Below are 18,076 nucleotides of genomic sequence, written 5' to 3'. Positions count from 1 at the left end.
TGAGAAAACATCATTACGAAAAAGGTCAAAATAACAAATTGCTAGAATATTAAAAGAAAATATTTTCTAGTCAAGAGATTCATTTTCCCTGCAACATAAACACTAACATATGCTACAACATACCCACAACAAGAAAGCTAAATGTTAGCTTCTACATAATAAAAATACAAATTTGCCAAAGGTCTGTGCACACTTACATAAACTCACAACACATGAGCCGGGGAGTCTCACACAAGTACTAGAGCATATGGTAAATTACAGTAGGAAGGCAGGCAGGCCATTAGACCTTCAGATTAACTGTGATTATTTACATACTTGCCTCTTATTCTTTCTTTCTCTCTGCTCTCATGTTCTACAACACTGTCCCAGGCTTCTAAAATTAAAGGAAAACAGTATCGAAAGGCAGTGTTTTCTCAGCGCTGGAGAGAGGCTCTGCCAAAAAGGACCTTGAAGACCCAGCTCTGTGAATCTGCACACCAAAGCCAAGCCAGACCCTTTTCCCCTCTGCAGAGGTGACACATCCACGTTTTACAGGCATCCGAGGGAAGATAACCTTGGCAGGTCTCACTGCCTCCATTTGGTGTTGGTTTGCAGCCTCTAGCCAGCACGGCCCGGTCAGGCCGCAGCGGGGAATGGGAACAGGCGGCGGCAGATGGAGCAGCCCCCGCGCAGGTGTGGGGGCACCTGGCCCAGTCCCGGCTGTCAGCGCGGCAGCTCCCAGCCTCTGCCTCCCAACAAAGATGTTACCAGCATCACTGGGGCTGGACTAAGAAAAGCAGGTGAATTGCAGTGAAGTTGACCAAAGGGAATTTTGCTGCTCAAAATACAGCAGGAGGAGATCTGCAATGCAGCTCTAGCAGGCCAATGTATTTAATGAAGCAGCAGCATAGCGGTTTCCATGTCATTTGCACTTTCTGCTAGCAAAATCTTCCACCGCCACCCCTTTTTTTATTTTAATCCCTCCACTCAGAGCTCAGCAGGGGCACGTCAGCTGGCGGCGGCCAGGCAGCGCTGCGGTCTGCCCCCGCGCCTGTCGCCGCCAGGGAAGGACTCACCGGGGCTGACAGCCCCAAAGCTGCATCCCGAGCCAAGCAGCCCAGGCTGGATGAATACATTCCACAGCCCCGCTCCAGCGTGAAAGGGGACAGCTAGAGCCTGCCCAGCGATGTGCGAGGCAGCTTGGTAGGCAAACTGGTGGTCCTGGCGCTCTGACAGAGCGGGCCCAGTTGTGCAAATGTGGGCAGCCTCTTCCCCACATCCTGCCGGTCTCCCAGAGCCAGCTCCGCAAGGCTGGCCAGCAGCGGCACCTGTCATCTCGCATTAAAGCCGGGGATGCTTGGGGGACGGAGTGAAATCAAAGCTGCAGCCAGAGCGGGGCTGAGCCGTGCCCCACAGGCGCTGTTGAACAGATCCTCCTCTGTACAGGACAGCCCGGGCTGCGGCGAGCAGGGCATCACTTTTACACCTGTGCCCGCATCCCACCTCCGCAGACACGGCGGCTGGAAAGCACCAGCCACAACCAGCTGATTTCACGTCCAGCTCCTTTCACCTAAACAGCCACCTTGAGAGGGTATCAGCTGCAATTTAACATCAGTCAGCTCACACATGCCTAGCTTTCCAACTTCTTTCTTCCTCTCTTCCTTCGCACATACATACAAAGAGATACAGATCTAAATATATATTTTAAGAGCCCACTGATTTAGATGAGCACAGACATAAAATCAATCCCTGAGCCTACAGTCTAACCACACCTTTGTATGGCTTATAATGGAAAAGTCAGTAGTAAAATTAAAAGTGTTGTTAACTTACAAATAGCACTTTGTTGTTTTATGTTTGGCATAACTGACCAAATGGGACATGTTCACTTTTAATGGTGGTTTTATTTATTTTTCCTACAGTATTTCTTTAGTACTTTTTCCTTTTATATGACATATTAATACATAATTCAGTGGTTTTATGTCTCCCTGCACAGTCTGCATGATTTCTTGTGCTATTGAACAGTACTATTTATGACCAAATGGCAAAAATGTGCTTTTTTATTAATCTTTTTCGGTCATGGGGTTGCTTGTTTGTTCTTTTGTTTTCTTGCCATTTTCTGAGCCTGCCGGAGTGCTCAACTCGCCAGTTCCCTGTCTGGAACAGCTCATCCCAATGGGTCAGAATTTGCATGTTTACCAAGTCAGTCAGTCAACAGGGGGTGAAAATACAGCAGAGGCATCATTATGCACAGAGCTGTTATCACCAAAGCTCCTCTTGCATTACTGCGACATGAGGGATGCACATGAGCCAGATGCCCCCTTTACACCTAAGAGCAGCAGCTCTATCAGCCGTCTCAAGACGAACAGCCCCAGGCACCAGCCCCCCTTGGTCTTGCCGTGCCACCTTGCTGGGGCGCTGAAGCCAATATAGCCCTGTGGGCTGCGAGCCCAGCTCGGGGGGCAGGTGTCCAGGTTGTGCGCAGTAGCCTCAGTGCAAAGAAACCAAGCACCACCTCCTTTGTAAACATTTGTTTCAGGCATTTCCCACTTGGTAATCAGCATCTAGTGTGCACTTTTTAATTGAGTAATTACTTTATCCATAGGTTAAGCCCTCACCAAATCAAATCATTATATCACCATGCAGTCGGTACATGGTATATATCCTTAAATGCCATTTCTGGGATATTTTCCATCTGTACATCCTCCTCAGGCAATAGCAGAGGACAGAGAGACCTTCATTAGCCCTTATATGGACGACAGACATCCTGCTTGTTAGCCTATTATCTAACCGCTTATCAGTCACATTCTCAAGGTCTCATTATTTTACTTTCACACTGCCATAATTAGCCTCTGCATTTTTCAGGCACTCATAGTCTTGCTTCAGCCTACACACACAGATTGTACAGAAAGGAGGTTCAAATACTGATGCCATAAATGCAAACCTTTTAAAGGTGACCTGTAAAAAACTGCTGATAAAAGAAGCTGGGAAGTTTCTTTTGCGTTTGTTTTCATTTCCTTCGGGTACAGGCTGCTTCTGCTCTGAGCCCTCTGAACACTGCCGTCGAAAAAATGTTGCTCGCCTACCTGGTACAAATAATTTCGTTGATACAAGGCAGTTGCTCACAAAAGCTGAGCAGGATTCAGCCACACTTAGGTAAGAAAGATGCTTTCTTCCTTGTAGGTATCTTTTCTCTCCTTTTTTCCATATTTTTAAGGCGCAGTCTCAAATGTTGTTCTTCAGAACATACCTTCCAACACAGAGACAGCAAGGGGAATTATTTGGAAACAGTGGGAAGAAATCTGTTCACTGCTTTCTCTGAGGCCTAAGGTGTCCTTCTCATAACCAAACTTTTAGGATAAGATAGGATGCTGGACAGTCCACTGAACCTTGAAAGGCCTGCAATGGTAATGGCAAGCGTGAACATATGGGCAGGACATCAATTACTGTCAATGCAGGAAAAGCTGCTTCCTTGCGATCTGACTGTCCATCAGCAATGCCTCTCAGTTTTCTTGTGGAACAGTGGGAAAACTAATAAGCAAAATATGCTGCTGCTAAGGAAAATGGTCATCGTTAGCACCATGAACACGCAATAAACAAGAAACCCTGCAAACAAGGAGCAGCCATTTCTTCACATGTATTGCTCCTCCAAGGAGGCTGGATTCTTGTGAGATCTTAGTGGTCCGTTGCCAGTGTTTTGTGTCTCTCTTTTGGCTCTACTGACTTCTTTAGAAATAATTTTTGGGTTTACACAGGGTCTCCCCAGCTCCTGGCATCAATTCTCAAAGTAGCTTTCCTCTCTCAGTCCAAACCTTCTGCATCTTCTAGTGCATCGTGCCTCCTGTTCTCCCCACACTGGAGCTCACCCCAATTTACACAATTCTATGAGCCAATTTTTCAAGTATATCTCTCCTTATGAAATTGAAGCAAACTCCAGCTCATTTCATCAGCTGTGTTTCACCACCTTCAGCAATAAGCATTTGCCAGCACAGAGAACAAGGTGTGGAATATAGATATAACCATGAGATTAGATCAGTTTTACCTCTCTGTATTTCAAGAAAACAAATAATGTTTATTATTTAATTGATAGAACGCGTCCTCCTTAGCATGAGCACCACTATCTATTGTTAATGCTATCAAAGCTAGTGACCTATGTCTGGGCATTCCAGTTCCACGTTGCTCAAATTTTAAATGCTTTTTATGAAGGCCAATTGCATAGCTATAATTGTGGTCTGCCAGGAAAAAAAGGTACTCTTTTTCCCACACCAGTACGATGCAGAAGCAGAGTACTGGCCTCAGTTTATCACCCTTTTACCTTCAGTATACTGCTACAGAGTTTTAGCAGTAGAGCAGGCAGAAGCCCCTGAAGCAGGGTGCCCACTACCTCTCAGCCTAACATCATGCTTTTAAGTCTCCCATAACTTTGCCCAATTTTACTGTAAAGGCTTAAGACTTTGGAGGTGAGTTGCTGTTGAAATATTAACAAAGGCGATTTCAGCTGTTGCCACAAATGACATAAAACAGTCTTGTTTTGCTAGTAAAGAGAATGGTCCCCTCCTCTTGCATCCCTGCTTCACAAGGTGTGGGACTGCTCCCCTGAGAGACTCTGTTTCACTGCAGGGATTGGTTGGCTTGATAGAGAGAAAAGGCTCACCCAGGAATAAGAGAGGTGCCTTTTGCTATCACCATGAAAATCCACGCACATTTGGCCAAGTTATAAACCACAGGTGGTCACTAACTGTGTGTTCCTCATTTTCTGGATGCCTGACTTGAAACCCTGGGGGCTGATTTGCAAAGTGCTGAGTGCTGGAAGCTGTAATTGAAGTCTCTGGGAGCTGTGCTTTGAACATATATTGAGCTATAAAAACACTAAGTACTCAGAAGCATCAAACTGAGGCCCCAAAAATCAGTGGGTCCTTTGACCTTAATCTCCCTGTGACTCAGCTCCCCATCTGTAAAATGGGAATACTGTCACCCTCTTGTCTCACAAGGGTGCTGTGAATTCAAACCCACATGTGTCTATAAAGTACTCAAATGCTCTGCTGAGAGCACAGCTGAAATACCCAAGAGCAAATCAATAATTTTGTATTCAGTACACTGTTTGGATGGTGTGAGGTAAATAAGGCCTGGGCCGCACTTTGAATGATATAGCCAGATGTCTCTGAGCATCATGCAGCAGGGGAAAAAAAATAAAATATAAACTCATGTAATTAAAGACTGTCTTGTAATGTGTTTACACAGGGGACCACAGTTGCGGTTATGTGGGCAACTTTAGCTTTGGCATTTCCAGAGCAAGAAAAATAACATTGCTACTGAGGGATGGTGTACAGTGAATTGCTGACACTCAACACTGTGCAGTAGGTAGGTGAAAAGTGCAATGATAAATATATCTCACAAAATGTGTAAGTTAAGATCATTATTCAGGTGGCAAAGCAGAGCTAGGACATGCTGGAATGGAGAATGCCTGCAGAGGCTTTACTCACTACCTCCACATTAGGATACCACTCCTGATTACATAATTGTAATATTTTGCCTTGGGAATCCTTGCCTCAGCATAGATCACATTTCTTCAATATTTTGTTTGTATTCTTCTATGTATTCACCTAGCTCTTACTCTGCTGCACATTATTCAGTCCCTGCTATGAAGGCAGAACTATTAACTTCTGTGTGAGTTCCTTATGGCCCTGGCACTAATTCACAGTTAATTTACTTCCACGGTACATAGAGGCAAGCCACGGGGATATTAAGCCAAAAGGAACCACTAATTTGTGACTCAATTTGATTTTTCAGAGGGGGTGGAAGGCTTTGCCAATCAATGCACTGGCTATTTGCTGATGGCAGACAAATCCTAAAATTCAAGGACCTGAGATGCTATTCCAGGTACTTCAGAGCAGGGAAGGAGGCATTTGCTGTGATGGACAGAGATAACTCTGCATTTACTGATACCAAATGTGATCTTCTTGCTCATTTTTGCTCTATTCTGTCCAGCCTCTCCCTCACAGTCCTGCTCTGCTTCACCAAGGTGCTTCTTTCCTCCATTCCTCAGGCACTTAAACACAGGTAATTAATTCCTGCCTGGCAAGACAGGTCTCCAGCTCCATCCCCTGTATATGCCTCAAAATCTGCCTGATGCCCCATGTGCTGCCCCAGCCTCCTTCCCAGCAGCATTTCAGCTCCTTCGTCTGAGCTCCTCTCTCAGCTTCCCTTCCCCCTCCAATTTTATTTTTCCTCTCTTTAGGACATCATTGTCACCTAGAAAGTGTTTACTGAGTTGCATGTGCTACAGATTTTTAAAAACTTAAGAATTTAGCTAAATTTGTCAAATCACAGAGATGAAGAAAATACCCCTCTAAAAATAATGCAAGCCCCCAGTCAAAATACTGTCTTTTCAGTCTTGGCTGGTGGTAGTATGACTTTGCAAAGAAAGTCACCAGAATTTAGCATGTACTTTTCCCTTAACCCTGCTAAAATGTGCTTTTCCCCAGAATGACGAACTTCACTCTGCAGTAGACACCCAGCAGAGAAAATTTCAGCCCAAATCAAGGTCTGGGAAATAATTAAAATAACAATAATAATAACAACAACAACAATAATAACAACAATAACAATAATTTAAAAATAGTAATAATAAATAATAATAATAATTTTTTAAAAACCTTCTAATAAGGAAAGCTAGGCTGAGCTTGCAGCCTCGCCAGTTATATATGTGATGGAATCTTCCGAATCTTAACTGTGCTGTAAAAAAGCAGATCTTGGAAGACAATTTGGGGGGGGGACATATCATAGTTGTGTCATGTATCAGATATTTCTTTACTGAGCTTTTGTACTTTACTACTGCACTGTGTGCTTGGAACTTCCTGAATATAACATGTTAGAACGTAAAAGAAATTATTGTCTCTTCCAGTAAGTGGCTGGGGGGAAAAAAAAAAAAAAAGGAAAGAAAAACTTTTAAAAGAGAAGGGGGAAAAAAATATATAGAATTTCATCAGTAGCTTTAATGTATCCAGCCAGCAAGATTCAATGTCGCTGGAGGGTAACACCAATGTTTTGCCCCATGCTAAAATGAACAGACATGGAGCCTTTTTGAATACATCTGTATGTTACAGATGCGGTAAGGTACGCGGTTTCTCTCCTAGTAGCTAAATAAATAAATAAATAAATAAATAAATAAATAACCCCCCTCTTTTATTAACTCAACAGCTTGTTCTCCAGAGGTCATTGTGATCCATATTCAGCTCTTGTGGCAGAACACAACTGTAACACTGGCAAAGTATTTGACATTAATTCGGGGGTGGGGGGGGGGAAGTCCAAGTTGTTTTGTTCACACAATGGGTAGTAAGAGCAATGTGAAACTCCAGGCTTAAGCTTTTCACAAGTGCAAGTAAAATTTCCTGTTTTGCTTGAGTCCGTGAGGAAAAGTCAGACATTATCTCATCCTTGTCTAAATTTCTCCTTCAATTTCGTGCTTTATGTGGGAAAGATGGCCTTCAGATGTCAAAGGGAAAGCCCATCACACCGCCAGTCCCTGACACATCCAGCCCCACGTGGCCTTCACGCACAGACCCAACCGGTCTCCAGCTTCAACAACAAACTGACCATAGGCAAGTCTGTCTGGCACACCAAAGGGGTAGGAAATTCCTCAGACTGGTTCAGGTCCTGATACTTCCAGATACATCAATAATATTTCATATGATGTCTGTCTAAATATCACGTGATTACACCAAGTCAGAAAGTAGTTGCCGGGCAGCTGGGCGTGATGTCTCTTAACCCCAGGTCTGGCTTCCCCTTACCCAGGTTCTGTGATCACCATTGTGGCTATTTCAGGCGGAAGACTTGGCCTCCATGCAGTGGCTGGGCTGCCAGTGCATCACCCCCTGTGCAATTGTAATGCCTGTTCACAAGCAATAAATGGCTCAGGTGTTCAAAGGGGAAATACAGGTGAAAGATAGGAGGCAGAGGGGGCACAGCTTAGCATTTCAGCGTGATGTGATGCAATGGTGGAGAAAGAAATCTCATAGCTGCACAAGAGATCACTAAGTCAAGTTTTCTTTCTGCTATCCCCTTAGTTTTTGCTTTTATTGAGTTGGCTACTTACCCCTATTATTGCTGCTTGCACATTCCTATGGTTCAACTCAAGCCATGTTTTATCAGCCTTCTGCTATTTACTCAAGTTACACAAGTCCCACCACTCTGGGGTCTTGTTAGAGAAGGGCAGAGAAGGAACCTCAAGACAAGCACAATGCAAAACGAGTGGATTCTTTGAGTACTTGCTTCCTTGCCTTGTGGAAACCAGCTGCCTCTCCACCCTCCAACCCCATGTCAAAATTTAACTGTGGAAATAAAGAATTCACCGAAGGAAAAGCACTTAAATAGCCAACTGTTTTGATACTTTGCTTCTCCAGAAATGAGCTGTTGGGTTTGATATTCTTATTATACCACATCTGTCTTCTAAATCACAGAGCAATATTAACATCTAGCTTTTGCCCCAAATTATGAACATCTAAGTAATTTTCCTGAATTTTACAAGTGAAAATATCACCATTTCTCAATTTGTCTCTAGCATGTATACTGATTTATGTATTTTACTTTTTTTTCCCTCCAGAAAAAGGAAAAAAAAAAAGCGCAAGCACTCAAATTCATCAGAACAAAGATGAGGAGTTATTAACATTACTTTCAGACTAAGCAGAAGTTTGTGACATTAGATGCCATTCTCCTTACACCATCCCCCATTCATACTACATAGAGGTGATATTTGTCTTGCAACAAAGAAAAAAAAAAAAGAAAAAGGAGGGAGAGAAGAAAACACTGCATGCTTAAGACAAATTTTACAGCACTCTGAATGATATGTGCACATTTTATGTTTATGAAACCACCATCTAGCGAAAAATAGCAGCCTAATATTTTGACACGAAGGTCATTTGAAAGTTTTACTGCCTGCAAGCCTGATCCATTTTGTTGACAAAAGGCTCTCTCAGGGCTCTTTAAGGTGCCCCAGCCTGCTCGACTTTCTCTCTGTCTAACATTTCTATTTCCCCTCCTCACCCCCTCCCACCAGACTAATTACCAGCTCATTAAGGCTGTCCTAATGAATTATGTTACAGCATTAAGAAAGGGCTTGGAATAAATGCTCATTTAGGTACAGGAGGAGGGACAGAGAGATTACTACTTTCATCAACCTTGCCAGCTGAAGTTAACTTGATCTGACCACACTCAACACCCAGACCTTCTGCCTCCCCTGCCCAAAATCATAAATATTTCAGACAAAATGAATTTTAGATTGATATAAACATGCTCTTGGGAGGAATTGACTTCCTAATGCCACAGAAAGAGAAATTCTCAGGAAGGTTATACCATGTGCACAGCTGAGCTTGTGCTCTGTGAGCAGTGCTGCCCAAGGCTGCGAAGGGCTGAGGAGTATCAGGGGTGCAGGATGTTCTCCCCTTTTTCAGCACGGTCAGGATTATTCCCTTTTCTCATACAGAAGAGCAGCATTGGCTCCACAAAGAATTCTACAACCCAGCCAAAACCAGGAGCTGCGGAGGAGGGTGAGAATATCCAGTTCAGAGATCAAGGCTGGATTCTTAACACACTGCTTTCTCAAAGACCCTTCACCAGCACCTGTGCTCAGCTTGAACACCTGAAGCGCTAATGTGTTGTCTCATTTTTGAAAGGCAAATTTGTATTTTATTAATATTTTGTTTTTCTTCTGTTAAACAGGTATATATTGGCACCTGGGCTTTGGTTCTGGCTCTCTGGGGGGATTTTATGGTCTGCAACACCTCTCCCCATGTTTGCTTTTCTTCCCAGTGGGTCTTTTGATGTAACTCACTGCAGAAGAAATATAAGGACAACGGTACCAGAAGTCTTTCCCTGGGACAGTGATGATCAAGAAAAATGTACTCCAAATAGGCCTGAATTTCCTCAAAATACACTATCAAGATTAATTTCTACTACATGCATGTGAAGTTTTCAATTATGGTCAAGGTAGCAATTTGCGCACACTATTAAATCGGGTCTGTAACTGATAAATATATGCTAAATATACAAATTGACATATGACAGCTGAACATGAGACAGATAAGAATTTATTCTCTTCTCCTGGAATTATCTGTTTTTGAGAGCTCTAATTACATTCACATTTTGGCAAAGAATCATTAAAAGCAGATTAGTTAATACAATGGCCTCTGTATTACTGTGCTTATGTATTACTTTTTTTTCCCCCAAGTGCTTCTTCAGAAGTCACAGACAGGAGAAAATGCTCATATTTAGGGAAATCTTTCAGCTGTGCCATATTGCATTTTTAATGGCTTCATTAGCACCAAGCAAGAATAAATACACATGCAAGCCTATGAGCTGACATTTCCATGCAGACTTCAAAACCTTTTTAGCAGCAAAGGTAATAATTTAAGCTGTCTCTTGAAATAAGAGGCCACACCAATCCAGAGCTTTTGTACTTTAAGTTCTGTCAATAACTGGCTACTTTTTAGCAAGAATTAAGGTGCCTTTAGGCAGCTTGCATACCTAAGAGCAGCTACTTTCTGGCTGGAACTGAACTGCAATAGAACTTTTTTTTTTTTAAACACACACACCCCCTCCAGGATTTAGGACATGCTACAAGCTAACCTTTATTTTATGCCCATTCATCATCTTCTAGTCATAAAAATTATTAATAATTGCATGCAAATTGGTGGGTACAGCTCTCTGCATTACATAGACACAAGTATATTTGTTGTATAAACAAACAGAAAATATTAGAGAGGCATTTCCCACACTAAGAGACAACCTAGCAGTCAAGCAGTAGATTATTCTTATCACTCTTTTGCAGAAAGGCATGAGAGAGAAGGCGAGAGCACATAAGGCAATTTCTGCCAGAGCAGCAGATGACAATGTTGTTGCAGGACAAACAAAAACTAAAGTAAATTTTCCTTTCTGCAACACATCTTTCCCACATCCCAAGTTCCTTGACTTAAAAAAAAAAAAAATTAATTTGGCCCTTTTTGGTCTTTATTTCCTTCCTTCTTCATTAAAAAGACAAAGAAGTGACTAATAGGGAAGGGGAGGTGTAGTGGGGGGGAACCCAGCCCCTCTCTCCCCTTTAGGGGCTAGGTAGAAGCATCCCAGCGCTGGAGTGACAAAAGCCATCGGGCCCCTGACAGCAAGGCAGGCAGGTGATCTGGGCGGTCACGGTATCAGCTGGGGACATCGGCACGTCCCGCTGCCTATCGGCGCTGTGCCTGGCAGCTGGGGAGATACATTTAGATAAAGCAGCCAGCAATCGTTGATAACAAGTCCCTCAAATGTCAGGCAGCACAAAGGGCAGCATTGATTGCTGCTGTACAGCCCGCCTTTCCTTTTCTTTGGTGCTCTATTTTTCCCCCTCTTTTTAATATAGCAAAGACTCTGGCTGGGATAATCTGCCTGCAGAAAAGGCCATTGTGCTGCTACATGCATTGTGTTATTCACTAAATAGAATTTATCGATGTTTCCCTGATTCCCTTTACTTTCTTCTCCTCTTCCCCTCCAACTCCCAGCTGCTACCTAACCTCTTCTTCACAGAGGTGGGCCTGATCCAGCAAAGGACAGACAGCCAGTCCTAGATCAGACATATGGGCTCTTCAAAATCCATGGTATAGATTTCTTCCTCTCTCCCACAGCTTTGGATGGGTGCCCGATGCTAACACTCATCTCAGCTTTCATTTATTTCTGACACAGAACAGACATAGCTGACATTTTGGGGCCATTTCATCCCCAAAGATGAGCTGATCTGAAAATACAAAGTATTTTGGATCTCAGACTTTCAAGATGTTCTCTCGTTTGAGTTACCCAGTCTAGCCCTGGCAAACTACAAAGCTCAAAGCCAGACCATTGAGATTCTCAACCATGTTTGGCAGAGGCTGCTGCCCTGGCCAGAGACACCCCACATTCTGCCCTGAGACAGAGCCGGGACTTCACAATGAGAATAAGCTCCAGCATAAGACACACAACATGAAGGGATGAACTGAGGGTGCATTTGACATTAAGGGGCTCCTGTACTCCAATTGCTGATGCCTCCAGTGGTTTTCTTTGATTGTTCACTCTCAACTTCTCCTTCCAGAAAATGGAAATAACGTATTGCCCTCTCCCACATCCCAGCAGTAGACTGTAGCAGCCATCCAAGTTGGTGTTTACAAAGCAGCAGAAGTCACCAGCAGGCTCCCAGAAGGTCAAGTAGTGACATATTTCCAACCTTCCAGTCCAGTCCAGGACTGTCCCTCACCACAGCTCCCTTCTCCATGCCTGACAGAGGAGAAGGGGGATCCAGTCTGCAGCACAGGAAGGGGCCTTAGCACTCAGGCATGCATTCTGCATTCACATCAACATGCTCCCCCTCTCACTGTCTTTTAAACTGATGTGAATTTAAAGCCAAATCTTTGCTTCAATAATGAACAGACTGTTCCCAGCTATAAAAAAAAATTACAATCCCTGACACTTTATAATCATCATTTTAATTATTATAATTTTAGAACTCGTACTTCACCAATAATAGGGCTCAAACAAAAAGTGCAGTGTCCCCAGAGAGATAAATGACAATGGGTTTTGTCTCATATGCTTGCTATAATTACGAATATTTGATCTGATGCAGTTTTACACTTTCATATTTTCAGCACTGGTGTTTTGAATGGAAACCTCTCTGAGGGTCCTTCTGAGGCCTGAAGGATTATACCTGGTTTCCTGTGCAGAAGCGTTTCCAACACTCTGAGCTCTTACAAGGGAATGAGCAGTTTGAAAACATCTACCTCAAGCTGCCACAGAGGTAGCCATGAATTGCATCCCTGGGCAGCAGGTGCTCTGCAGGGAGAGCAGGATGCTCCCAGGGAAGGTGCTCAGCACTAACAGCTTTATCAGCTCCCAAAAGCTAAGTATATAGGATGAGTCCTCTTGGGGACAGATGACACAGGCAGGACTGTGATATGGTGGACCTGTCCCTTCTTTGCAGCAGGGAACATAAACTTATTACCTATTTTACCAGGGTAAGGTAACATGACATCTGTCCTCTGTCACACCAAAGGTCAGCTTCACCAGTCTCTGACAGCAGCAGCTGCTGAGGGACAAGGGTAGGTATCACCACATGGTTGGAAACACAGGGGCAGGCACAGAGTTGCACTTCTGGGCTATATCCTCCTGGTGTCTATCTGAATATTGCACTTCCAGCTCTGTTTAAATCTGCTTAGCAGTTCCTAATGGATTTTTCTACCCCAACTATGTCCTACCTTTTTGAAGCCAGTTTTGCAGTATAACTGAAGTTAAGCATTCCCCTTTTAAAAAATAAATACTATTTTGATATAAGAAAGGAAGGTTGGCAGAAAAAAATAAAAGTATTTTCTCAAAGGAAGTGGGGGTTGGCAGCTCCTGTAGCACAGTTATCTTTCATACTTTTTCCTTCAAGTCTGGAAGTGAAGGGGACAGGAGAGTTTGTCTTTTCAGAAGTGGATTCTTTGATCAGCATCATTCACTCTGGAGAATGGAATATTGAATTCCTTTTGCAGTCAGGCTGTGCTTAAGCGCTTTTGAGTCTGGCTGCAGTTTGTAGACTTTGTGAAACTTGAGTATCCCTCCCGCCTCCCCTCCACCTTTCTTCCCTGACATAGGGATTTTCAAAGGGCATCGTACTGCCTGACCTGAGAAACGGGAAGTTCTGAAGTGTCCCCAGCCATTGATCACATACACATGGCCATGCTGGGAAACTGGGCAGAAGTACTGCAATTCTTAAACTGGAGGGCTGTGTTCTCACCCCAAGCTCATAGGTAGAAGATGCAGGACAGAGAAGCCATAGACATGTATGGTGCAGGTACAAATCCAGGAGCAATCTCTGTTACTAAAGTGAAAGGACATGAAACAAGAAAATCTGTTAAACTCTTACAATTCGATTTTTGGCAAGAGACAGTGTTTTCAATTGTCCTCAATGTTTGTTAATGCTAATATTACCAAGTCTTCCAGTTTTTCCATTGCAAACCACAAGTTTCAGGAGTGTATAAAACCCTGCCATGTAAATGCATAGCCCACAGTGAAACTTGGCAGATAAAGCTTCAGACAGATCAAGGTTCTATAATAATCTTTGTTTAAAGCAAAGTTAATTAAATTTGGAGTTAAGCAGAGTTTTTAAGCAATTTTTTTTAAAGTTTTTAAGTTATAGAATAATGCCAGGACTTAATTATACCTTTTACCCAAAGATCTTTAAGTACTGAGGCATCTCCAGTATCCAGCTGTTTCAGCAGCCACGGTGGACAGACAGTGGGGAGCATAATAATAGAATCAGCACTGTGCACATCCTGGTGACTCGCCCCTCTCCTGCGCCCCCAGGCAAATTCAGAGCACCCCCTCCAGCAAAAAGAATTGCTACATATTTACTGTTTGCTGAACCCCTGCTCTACACAGCTCCATTTTGCCCGAGTGAAACAGAGTGCATGATAAATCAGAAATACAGTGCTGTTGTGAGTCCCAGTCAACTTCTGTACTAGGAAGGGAGATATTGCTCCAGAGGCTCTCAATTTAAAATGTATCTGTTCCCCAAAGTGAAAATCTAATCAGTTCATCCATACTGTGGACTAACTACTTTTGCCATTTTGTATTGCAGTGAGGACAGGGAGGGAACAAAATATGTTTGGTCTGCTCAAGAGTGGCTAGTCTACAACACAAAACACAGAAAAATGACTACATTTTATCAATGCATGAAACTGCTTTAAGAAACAGAAATAGTAAAAAAATAATCATTTAGTGCCAAGAGTGAAAAAATACTGACATAACAAGATACTTTCTAACAGTACTTTGCACCAAGTTTTATAAGGACAGATCCATCTTCTCTCTGTCTTACAGCTGAGAGCTATGATGAACCTGAAAACTTGAAGTGGTTTTGGATTGTCCTAATTTAGGGATTTAACAAGTGCTAATTTCAGTTCAAGCTGAACCCAGCCCTCTCTTCTCATATACACCCAGCCCTGGTTATCTGACAGCGGGACAAATAGACTGTTGAACTTTTTGCTCTGTACACAAGACTACAGCCACAAGAAAGCCACAAGGATACAGGAGAGTTTCAAATATCTATGTTAGCTTATCAACAAGGAGAAGATAAACACACCACAGAAATTCTGCTTCTCAGGCGAGATACCAGTGGCCTCCCCAGTAGCATCAGATTCCTCTGAAACCTTGCTGGGGCTGCAAACCTTTTACGCGCATACCACCCAACAAAAGCCATGCAAGTACCACTCAGTAAGTATGGGATTATCTTGACTTTTTGTTATTCCTTGATTGTATGCTTTACCCATGATTCAGCTTCCCCCACTGACAAAGGGTGAAACAGGCCATTGTGCCCAAGTTTGGTTCATGACACAAGCCTGAGCAAATTTAGGTAGGGCAGCCCTTTGAGAGCTGTCACTTTGTCCCTTCAGGAAAGCTGTACATTGACATTTGATAGGCGCAAACAACAGTGACTCCACTGGGATCTGGCCTGCAAGGAGCTCAAACTACTTCCAACAAAGCTATACAAACACTTTAGGTAGTCCTATGTAATAGTGGTAGGGGAAATTCTTAGAAAAATCTTTTTGTGTGAATTAAACCAGTGTAGGGCCTATTCTTTTGTGTGGGGGAGCATGATCTGGAAGTGCTGATGCTGGTTTGCACTGTGGTGCACTGGTTCCTGACTGAGACCTCCAGGCACTACTGGAACACGAGTAACACAAACTTTGTCACAGCCTCAGCAGCCTGAGGTTGGGCACCTGAAGGTGTTGGTGTGATTTGGGAACTTGAGCTCATTCTTCTCTGACACAATGTTTGCGGGTATCTCAAATTTCCCATTGTATTTACTAATTAGTTGCATTTTAACCTGTGCCCTTTTTAGCTGTTTCCAAACATTGTCACACAGCATGGAGGAAGACATGCTGAAGAGCATGGTCCTGACAACATGGTATGAACGGGGCTCTCGATTACCGAGTTACTGGCAGGAGGACAAGAAGTTGTGGAAAACATGAGCCCCAAAGGCCCCACTGATAACACGCAACAACAGCAGCTAGAGGAGTTCATTACATTTTCGTGAGTCCTTGTGGAGTCCTACTGCCAAATCCTGGCAAACAGCACCAGCAATGGGCACAGCCCTGAGATCCTGCCACCACCAGTGCCAGCAGCAGAGCTCTAGGGGCAGTGATGTTTTACTTTCCCCAAATCCACTTGGAACTCACTCCTGCTGTAGGGTGCTCCCAGCCAAGACCCCCATGTGATGAAGTCCCTGCCATTGCTCTTGCTCCAGTAAAACCAATCTGGGCATTTCTTATCCTCAGGGTGAATTTCGCCTTTTTGCCTTGTGCCATCCAGGACTGGGCAGGAGTAGCACAGGGGACAATGAGTGGTGAGTGGAGCTGTGCATGGTTTAGTTGAAGCCCCCCAGAGGCAGTCTTAAGATGGATCCCATCATAGATCACTTTACATAAAACAAACCCTGAACTCATCCAGCACAACTTCTGCAGCTCGAAGACATAAGCTGCAGAAGTTCCTTCTATTCCTGGATATTTGAAAGACATCCGTAAGCTGTGATGCCATTTGCAGACTCAAAAGGTACTAGCATGTTCAAAATGCTAATACAAAAGGACAGGGATGTACTCAGAAACAGCTCATTTTGTCTTTGAGCACATACCGTATGGGACGATAGAGAACAACTGTGAGAAAGGAGATATTGAAGTAATCAAAAGTACGGTTCTGAAAAGTTGTATAAAAGTATTATTTATGGTCTAAAATTATGTTGAGTCTCAGAAGTCAAAAACTGGAGGAAATACATAAATCTACAGGTTACTAAGAGGGGCAATTAGGCAAGGAGAAATGGGGAATTATTGAAGACTTAACTGGTCAGTGGAAGTAGAGTGTGGGAAACTTGAAAGGAAGCAAATCCTTTTTTCTCCCTGAGGAGAGCAAAGAAGGAAGGATAAAGTAGCAGAGGGAGGAAGCAAGGCAGCAAGCCAGCTCACTGAGCAGACATGGAGCCTCAAGGAGCCTGAGATCAGACAGATCCACATGCTTATACAGGATTTTTGCTTGAGTGGAGGGAATGCATGAATTTTTTACCCATTTTCTACTCCTTCATACTGCTCTGGTGCATAACGTTTCTACCATCGTAGTGTCTTTGCAATGACAGCCGGCTTGGGTTTTCCCTCACCCGTCTGCTCGCTCCCTCACCATCATTTGAGAAGCTGTCACCCTCTTCATCACTGCAAGGGAATGAATGCCTTCCCAACCAAGCAGGGATCTGATGTTCTATTTCTGTCTCTCTCCTCTGCAACACAAGTGCTAGGTATCAGAAACAAGGCACCAAGATCAATAGTATCAAGTCAAAAAAAAAAGAAAAAAAAACAACACACACACACCACAAACCACAGAAAATAGTCAGAAATCAAAAAAATGCAGGCAGGTTTAACAATACACAAACACAAAGAATGATCTATTTTGACTGACTTGTAATAAGTTGGTAAAAATGCTAATGTTTGCAGAGAGACAATGTTTTCATAAATATATATTATATATAAGAGAAATGAATTTTTCATCTCTAATCAGGGTTGATTTAGAAAGCAGTCAGCATGCTTCTGTGTCTTACAGCCTCCTCTTGAATCTGACACCTAATCCAAGTCTCAAACGCAGAGAGGCAGAATGCCAATGATCCAGGTAAAAATGCAAAAAGCAGCAGCAACTCTTGCCTGTGGCACTGTAAAAGTCAAACCACTGTAGCAGATCCTACCACCTAATGAGCAGGAAGAAGGGGAGCTCTCACCTCCGAGATACAGGCTTCCTTAAAAGATTTGGCATCAAGGCTGCAGCTCGCAGGCAAGAATTCGCTCTCGACCCCCCTCAAGCAACTGGATGAAGCCAAGCTTTGAATGTCAGGCCCTGTCATTGTAGGCACAGCACAAATGCCCTGCAGTAATGCCACCACCAAGGCAGCGCTCAGCTGTCAGAGCACCAGCAGCACAATTCATAAGAAAACCAGCAAGTAAGACAGCACTCGAATATGAATCTGGAGACAAAGCAGAAATAGCAATCGATTGAGAACACGCAAGTCAGAACTGAGAAAAATAACAGTTTG

General features: G+C 43.4%; 1 long non-coding RNA gene across 1 annotated transcript in view; it reads right to left on the bottom strand.

Annotated features, from left to right (window-relative positions):
- Positions 1 to 17,841, bottom strand: part of LOC135987210 (uncharacterized) — a 29,040-nt gene extending 11,199 nt beyond the window's left edge. The window contains exon 1 of the long non-coding RNA XR_010605979.1: positions 17,765 to 17,841. This is a non-coding gene — a long non-coding RNA (uncharacterized LOC135987210). The remainder of the gene's footprint in view (positions 1 to 17,764) is intronic.
- Positions 17,842 to 18,076: the final 235 nt, after the last annotated feature.

Source organism: Caloenas nicobarica, chromosome 3 (assembly GCF_036013445.1).
Source record: "Caloenas nicobarica isolate bCalNic1 chromosome 3, bCalNic1.hap1, whole genome shotgun sequence".
NCBI lineage: Eukaryota > Metazoa > Chordata > Aves > Columbiformes > Columbidae > Caloenas > Caloenas nicobarica.
Note: the sequence above shows the minus strand (reverse complement) of the source record. Positions and strands in the feature narration are given on the sequence as shown.